The sequence below is a fragment of the Mytilus trossulus genome, chromosome 2 (genome assembly GCF_036588685.1).
Source record: "Mytilus trossulus isolate FHL-02 chromosome 2, PNRI_Mtr1.1.1.hap1, whole genome shotgun sequence".
Lineage (NCBI taxonomy): Eukaryota > Metazoa > Mollusca > Bivalvia > Mytilida > Mytilidae > Mytilus > Mytilus trossulus.
In genome coordinates, this window is record NC_086374.1 from 65,883,292 (window position 1) to 65,891,982 (window position 8,691).

Genomic DNA, 8,691 nt, shown 5'->3' on the forward strand with positions numbered 1-8,691 from the left:
CACGGAACCTTGGCTCACATCGAACAACAAGCTATTAAGGGCCCCAAAATTACAAGTGTAAAACCATTCAAACGGGAAAACCAACGGTCTAATCTATAAAACAAAAATGTCTGCTCATATGAAGTATTATGCATAAATCATGTATGTCAATTACACTGTCGTTGTCCACTTCTTTTCATTCTTTTGACATTTGCATATTCAAGACATGCGCACAGGAGGCATGAAAATGTAATTTGTTATTGTTTTTACGATGCTATATTGTCCTTATTACACTTCTAAAACGATCCTGCTACGTTTATACCACGTTACCACCATATGCGACCATTAGGCAGAAATGTCTTCTTCTTGGCAGAATTGTTCTTGAATCAAAATGCTTACATGTTCTACCTATCAAAAACAGCAACATAATAAAAAGTTCGAAACACTATTTAAATGTAATCAGTGGTCCTGTTCTGCAAATCTATACGCAATGAATTCATCTTCACACAGCGGCGGGTACATTACGCTACGATACCGCGATCTTGTTGTAAATCTGATGATATCGTTTAATTTTCTATTGCATGTCACTAACTGTTAAATACATTCCAAAATGATTTTGATGTTTTAAAAATTCTCTGATAGTTTTATATTTATAGACGAATTACAACCTTCTCTATATTCATCATTACACAGCAACGGGTAGATTTCCCTACGGTGCAGCAATCTTAGAAAGATATTGAAAAACGTTGATTTTTCTGTTGCATGATGCAAACTGTTGCAAACTGTTAAAAACATTCCGTTATATTTATTCGATTTTTGAAAATTCATTAGATAGTTTTACATTTATAGACTGAATACAACCATATTTTAATGATCATTTTATATGCCTGTAAATTAAATTAATCGAGAAACGATTGTAACAAAACTCAATTCAAATGAAAAATTTCAAGGGCACTAAATATTTTATAGTAGTATCTATAAGAAACCAGTTTTAGTAAACATGGCATTTGTTCTAGAATTACATTAATTTTTGTAAGGCTGAGCGGACATATTTAAGATGATTCCTACTATCAATTATGAGCTTTGTAAATCTTAGACAACCTTTGTATTAATTGATCTTTTAGACTGCTGATTGACTGTTATTCCTTAGTGATATTACCCGCTCCTGTACCTTCTGTATAGGAAAGGATATGAGTAAAGCTTTATAAATTGCAAAAAAAAGTTTAATTCTATAAAATTTAAAAATGATTTTAGTTAAACGGATAAAGAACATATATGATATAATTTTCAATTAAGAAAAGTTTGTTTTAATTCTATTCATTTTGCTGAGAGGTTTTAGGTAATATTAATCATATTCAATAGAATTATACAATTTTTTTTGGCCAAATGATCCATGTAAAAGGTATCATATAGCAAAATTATGTTAACTTTTTGTGTAGACACATGTCTAATATGAACGACAAGATTTCCAGATAAAGCTTATTAATCTTACTGTTCATATTTGCACGAAATGAATCAAGTTATAAGCTCTTAAACAAATGCTAAACACAATTTAATAATGTTCATACTGATAAATTGCAGACTAATAGTATGTCAACATCAAAAAGGTTTTAAAGGCATATAGTGTCATTTAAGAGTCCTTTATAACTTGATTTTCGACACTGAAGACAGTACTTTGACCTTGAATGGTTCACGTTTTACAAATTGTTTTATTGACACTCATGCCACATCTTTTTATTTCTATGATAATTTCAGATTTCCAATCAAAGGAACCAAAAAGTGGCCTAATTATACCGTCTACATTTAAAAAAAATATGGTCTTAACATCTCCAAACAAAACAATCCATGCGATCGTGTTTTATGCTGTTGTCTCTGGTTGATCCGTGTGTGATATTGAGATAAATATTTTTTTTTAAACTGCTAGCGACTTAATTTTTCTTTTAGTGATTGATATTTGTAAATATTATATATTCGATTTAGCAAACACAAATTGAGTAAACATTAACAGTATTTTGCTTTGAAATTTATTCTTGATTTTTTATTATGAAATGCGCATAATTTTGATTTCATAAAATTGAAAATGGAATTGGGACAGTTTCAAAGAGACAACAACATCACAAAACAACACAAATGTGTCTTCAATACAGAAACAAATCTAATATTCATCATATGGAAACCAAGCACAATCCCCCGTTAGGGATTTAGTATCATACCATCATGAATTATATGAGAAGAACATAACTTGTAGCATGAAAACAACCGATTTAGGAAAACATGTGTTTATTTCCAATGCAAAGACCCTATAAGTGAATTAATATTTAAGCCAAAATATGCCATCTTAACTGACAATAGTATCGTAGCTTTATGTCACTTCTTAATAAGTCTGTTTAAATGTTTTGTTTGATTTTGAGATTAATGCCGACATTTGTTTTGTTTATAAAGAATGTTATCATAAAAGAGTGGATGCAAAGTACTTGAACGTATCAGTTGTCTGCATGTTGATTTATTTTCACGAATGATGTTCTTGTTCCGATGATGAAATTTAGCGATTCATAGTCATTACTTAAAATGTAATTGAACAGAATACCGCATTTCAACATAAAAGCAAACAAAATAATATCAAAAGCATTGTCAAATATATTGACTATAACAATTTTGCTATTATCGTCAGCAGTATAAAAAATGTTCAGAAGGATAGGTCGACAAGGTGAAAAGAAGAAAACATTGCGAACGACCTGTGGAATATGTCCGTGGTCTATATAGTTCAAACGACAGTTCTAATGCAACATCGTTGTAACGTTCATTTTCATTGGCTAACGTCACTAACTTAAATGGCATCAATTGACAATTGATGCTATGGGACGTACGCGCAAGCGCAGACGGCATATGACAGATTTTTAAATACATGATTTAACGTTGTTTTCTGTAAGTTTCATTAGAATGGAGACAACAATATTGTATTTTAAGCTCCGACGGCATCAATTGTGGATTTATGGTCACCAATATAGAAAAAAAATAGTTCGTCAATATTTTTTAAATGAAAATAAAATACCATCATCAATGCACACCAGTAAGTTCTTTGTTGTTAAAATGGGAAATAAAAGAACTGATTAATGATATATTTATTGTTGTTTTTGTTGTTGTTATTGTATAAACAAGCAAGCGTTCTTTCGAAAGTGGGACGAAAGATACCAGAGGGACAGTCAAACTCATAAATCGAAAATAAACGACAACGATATGGCTAAAATGAAAAAGACAAATGAAAGTAAACTTGACACAACATAAAAACAAAAGAATTATCCACACGAAGCATACCAAAAACCAGAGGTGATCGCAGGTGCTCCGGAAGGGTAAGCAGATCCTGCTCCACATATGGCACCATTCGTGTTGTTTATTTGATACCAAATCCGGAAAATAGTCTAATTCGGTAGGTCACATTCATGAAAGGGAGGGGGGTTGTAGTTACGACACAAGGAACATATCCGATATCATATGTGAAACGGTTATTCCATAAAGGTCAACCAACTCGTGATGGCGTAAAATTTACGAAGGGATGATTTCAACTTCACCTCTTGTTTTATTGCTTCCTTGTGAGCAGCAACCCTCTATAGAGAAAATCATGATGGGAAATGCAAGCACGGGAATATCGTATCAATTGGGATCCCGTATGCAGGTGCTGCTGGAATGTTGCTAGTTAGAAATGGAAAGTTCACAATTGGAAAGCAGAAATCATTTCTTTTGTCGTAAAGTTTCTTTTCGTTTACAAACGACCCTCATTGTCAATTTCTCAATGTAAGTCAAGAGAGGAGGACGACTTGACAGTATATGTAGTATGCTTTATCAAAAGGTGTTACATATGTGTTGCATTACAATATCATTTAGTCGACATAACTCGTCGTTGCATCACATAAGTATACCACACCATCTGCAGCTTTCCTCTGAGATATTAAACTGACACGAAAACATTATGAAATCTATATCTTGACAACATAGACGTCCTGGGTAACCTTGATACTTCTTCCTCGTACGACTTTTTTTGTTTGTGTTGAAAAGTTTTTATTTTATCACTCCCAAACTATTTGTTTTATTCGTTAGAAGAACTTAATCAAAACCACGCATCAAGATCAATTATAGCTGAGTTACATAACAATTATGAATGATCAAGAAATAAACAACATATCAGGTTTATTTGATTCAACTCAAATGGAAAATGTTGGCATTTCATTTAAATGGTTAGTTAAGTGCTGTCTTCGATTTTTTTTCTTATGTTATAACACACATTATAATCATTCGATTTGTACAATTCGAAATTTATACCAACATTTTTAAAACAAAAGATATATGGAGAAATTTCGTCGGTATAATTTTATGAATTATATCGTTCTGAATACTAGAAAGAAAGCAAGCAACAATCAATGCAACTACATGTATAACCAATATTCGTCTTATAAGCATACACAGAATAAGTCTTACTATAATCACTTTGTCTAGTTTGCATTGTAAGTAGACTATGATTGTATTCGTGTATTCTTCAGGTTTTGCGGCATAATATCTATATCTGTTGTTACGTGTTTATATATTAGATTGTTAAATGTCTGTTCGTTGTCAGTTGTAAAATACCCAGGGGGCCCCTTTCTCTCTCATTCATGTAAAAGTATATTTATTTTTTAAAGGAAACGAGTTTGACAGTAGATTTTATTCACAATCTATATATATTTTAAGAATAAAATTGAGAATGGAAATGGGGAATGTGTCAAAGAGACAACAACCCGACCAAATAAAAAAACCACAGCAGAAGGTCACCAACAGGTCTTCAATGTAGCGAGAAATTCCCGCACCTGGAGGCGTCCTTCAGCTGGCCCCTAAACCTATATATACTAGTTCAGTGATAATGAACGCCATACTAATTTCCAAATTGTACCCAAGAAACTAAAATTAAAATAATACAAGACTAACAAAGGCCAGAGGCTCCTGACTTGGGAAAGGCGCAAAAATGCGGCGGGATCGAACATGTTTGTGAGATCTCAACCCTCCCCCTATACATCTAACTAATGTAGAAAAGTAAACGCATCACAATACGCACATTAAAATTCAGTTCAAGAGAAGTCCGAGTCTGATGTCAGAAGATGTAACCAAAGAAAATAAACAAAATGACAATAATACATAAATAACAACAGACTACTAGCAGTTAACTGACATGCCAGCTCCAGACTTCAATTAAACTGACTGAAAGATTATGATTTCATCATATGAACCTCAGGCACAATCCTGATCCTGAATCCACAAAATAAGAAGTTTGTATCAGAAATGTATGAACATAAACTTACATATTATAAAAAGAACTTTGACTTATTATTTCACAGGCTCATATTTGTTTTCTTAAAAGTACAACCTATAAATATGCCGTAGTGAATTGCATATTCTATAAATGATTTTTTTATAACGACAATCAATCCTTGTATAATATTTACTTTTCTTATCTCCTGTTCAGGCTCACATACAGAATCTATATTGTATTAGTTTTGTACTTTTGGTCCAGCTTAGAAGGCCATCAGAGGTTTTTTTTTAAGTATCGACTTTGTGTGGTGGTTAACAAATTGATTTGACAAAAAAAGGTTTTCATGCATATAGAAAAAGATAAGAGGAAATACACGACTTTTTCAATATGACCAGAAATTCAAGGAAAGAAATTATGATTAAATTTGTACCATAAAATACTGCAAAATGAACGAATAATCATTTATGAAACTAATGTTGTAATTTTCAATACTATCTAAAGCAATGCCATTATTGATATTATCTACCTTTACAACATTGTTAAAACAAATAAATAAATTATGATAAAAATTGCCCTACCATGGATAATAAGTTAATGAACAATCAAGAAATATTAAACGATTCTGCAACTTATAAAACTTCTTTCCTTTCAACAAGTTACAATGTATCTTTATTTTAGTAATATTTCATTCTTTGATAAGATTCTCCCGTTAAGCGAACCTATCAAATGCATGTCCGATACTGCATTTGTAGTCCAAGCTTTTCTTACAAGGATCTGAAAACGCTCCGTTCTAGGTTCTGTTTTAAGGGTTTTGCCGAAATAATACACACCATAAAAAGATTGATGCTAAAATTTCATGAGCTGATGTGATAGTTACCAGGACAGGACCAATAACTTCTTCTTCTTCTTCTTCTTCTTCTTCTTCTTCTTCTTCTTCTTCTTCTTCTTCTTCTTCTTCTTCTTCTTCTTCTTCTTCTTCTTCTTCTTCTTCTTCTTCTTCTTCTTCTTCTTCTTCTTCTTCTTCTTCTTCTTCTTCTTCTTCTTCTTCTTCTTCTTCTTCTTCTTCTTCTTCTTCTTCTTCTTCTTCTTCTTCTTCTTCTTCTTCTTGTCTCATTGGCACTCATACCACATCTTCTTATATCTTAAGACAAACTGTATAGACATATTACTAATACTTAAACCATATGTTGAGATGTTGAGGTCATTACCGTTATAAAAAAGTTATCACAAAAAAGTGTACAAAAGGACGTCAAAAATGTGAAATATTTTTTTTGCAGCGTCGTGTAATAATTGTATTTATTATCAAATCAACATGAATATGATTGCTATGGCATATTTTTCTTGTACCAACTTTTTAAAAGTTTGAAAGATAAAAAAAATCGTTTTCAACTCAAAATTCAGAAGAAACTGTTTAGAGTCAAATTATTTAAAACACAAGACAAAGAAACGATACAAGAGAAGGAGAGTTGATGAAAAAAACCAGAGGTCAACTTTAGTTTGGAGAATTTAAATCGTTTGTTTTCATCATAATGTAGACTAGAAATTATAACTAGATGACTATATCGTGGTCTTAAAATCTGTACAAAAGTATGTCTTGTCATTGGTACTTGTGTACTGCAAATGTCTGTCTTTTGTTAGGCATTGTTCAAGAAGTTGTTTTGAACCAAATTGAGATGGTACAATAGGATTTTTTATCTTGCACCACCTGATGTTATAAATAAATCGTAAATGTATCCAATCATTCTAAATGGTGATGGTTTAATTCAGGAACAAACTTGAATGATATAATCTGAAGACTTCAAAGTGCAGAAATAATTGTCAGTTTGAAACATAAACAAGTAATATTTGATATTGTTGACCTAAATTGGCCAATTATACAGATATTCTTATGCGAAGATAGATAAACATCATAGACTGGTAGTGATATTTGGTATCGTATAGTCTTATGCCTTGCAATCACATGTAAGGTTTTATTTTATTAATTAATTATAGTTACAATTCAAAGAATTGAATTAAAGCTTAGATGCACTTTATGATTCTTAAAACAGAACAAAACCAAATTTTATAGCAAAGAAACAGCGAGTTATAAGATCAATTTCGAGTGAGGCAGTTATAAACATGCTATTTAAACAATATATCACTGAATGAACTCTACTTACTTTAAAAAAAAACCCACTTACTGGAAAAGAAACAAATGTCAATGCAAAACCATTCCGGAATTAGTTGACATAAGCATACGACATCTTCCTCTTCCGTGTTAACTATATATTTCCTCGCGTGCATGCTTGCAGACTGTACCATAGAGTCGCAGCTTTCATACAACAATAACTGAGTCAATAATATTATTCTGTGAATTTAAGTAAAATAAGCATAGTAGGAAATGTGGGGTATACTTCAAAATATGAAGCAAATCAACAACGACAGAAATCCCATATTTGCAATTTTCCTATAACCATGTGTTACGCTCGATTTATATATCAGCAAGTTGAAAGCTATAAGATTGTATTGTTACGACTAAATCTAATAAAAGATTGGAATCCGGAAATATCGCAATGGTTTTACAATCATATAGTGAAACCAAGAAATTCAATTATTCCAGTAAATGAAACGAAATTATAGCTAGCGTACATGTAAATGTAGTCCATTGCATTTTCAATACGATAGAGTACGTAATTAGGTATTATGTAAACATATTTTATTATAGATTTTCTGCAATATAGTTTCATCCCTATTTCAAGTCTTTACAGAACCAACACCGGAAGTAAACAGTACATATGTAACAATCACTGGATTGGTAGTATTGGATTTCCTGCAATGACAATGACTATATTTTGTATTCTACGAATAAAGTTACAATGAAAGAAGCGATATAGATAATTTTATTTAGATGACCGAATAGAGTAAGTTATATACACTGTGATTATAATGCCAGATGTTGGATAGTTGCCAATGTGATAATAGTTATAAAATAACACAAGGAACAAAAGGCAATGCCAAAGGTTTGGCAAAAGATCATCATACCTATGTCAACACGTATTTTCTCATGTCAAATGTTCAACGACGTCTGAGCTTATATTGATCAACATTTTGTTAATATGTATGCCTTATTGAGATTGAGTTCCCAAAGAATTGTCATATCTATTGGAACTATTAAAACAATTGACATCAATGCCCTTACGAAAAGAACTTACCAACTAATAATTAGACTCTCGTTGTATTCAAAAGACTCATCGGTAGTACTCGAATCAAAATAGTTATAAATACTTAGGCCAAACCAAATTCAAAAGTAAAATGCATTTAAAATCCAAAAGTTCGAAAAGATTTGTCATATAGTGCTAATGCTGTCTATGTATGGAGGTAGGGAAAACATAAAATCTTTGTTGATATAAATAACAATGAAATTGGCTTCAAATGTTCATCGAGGGTTCGTCTCA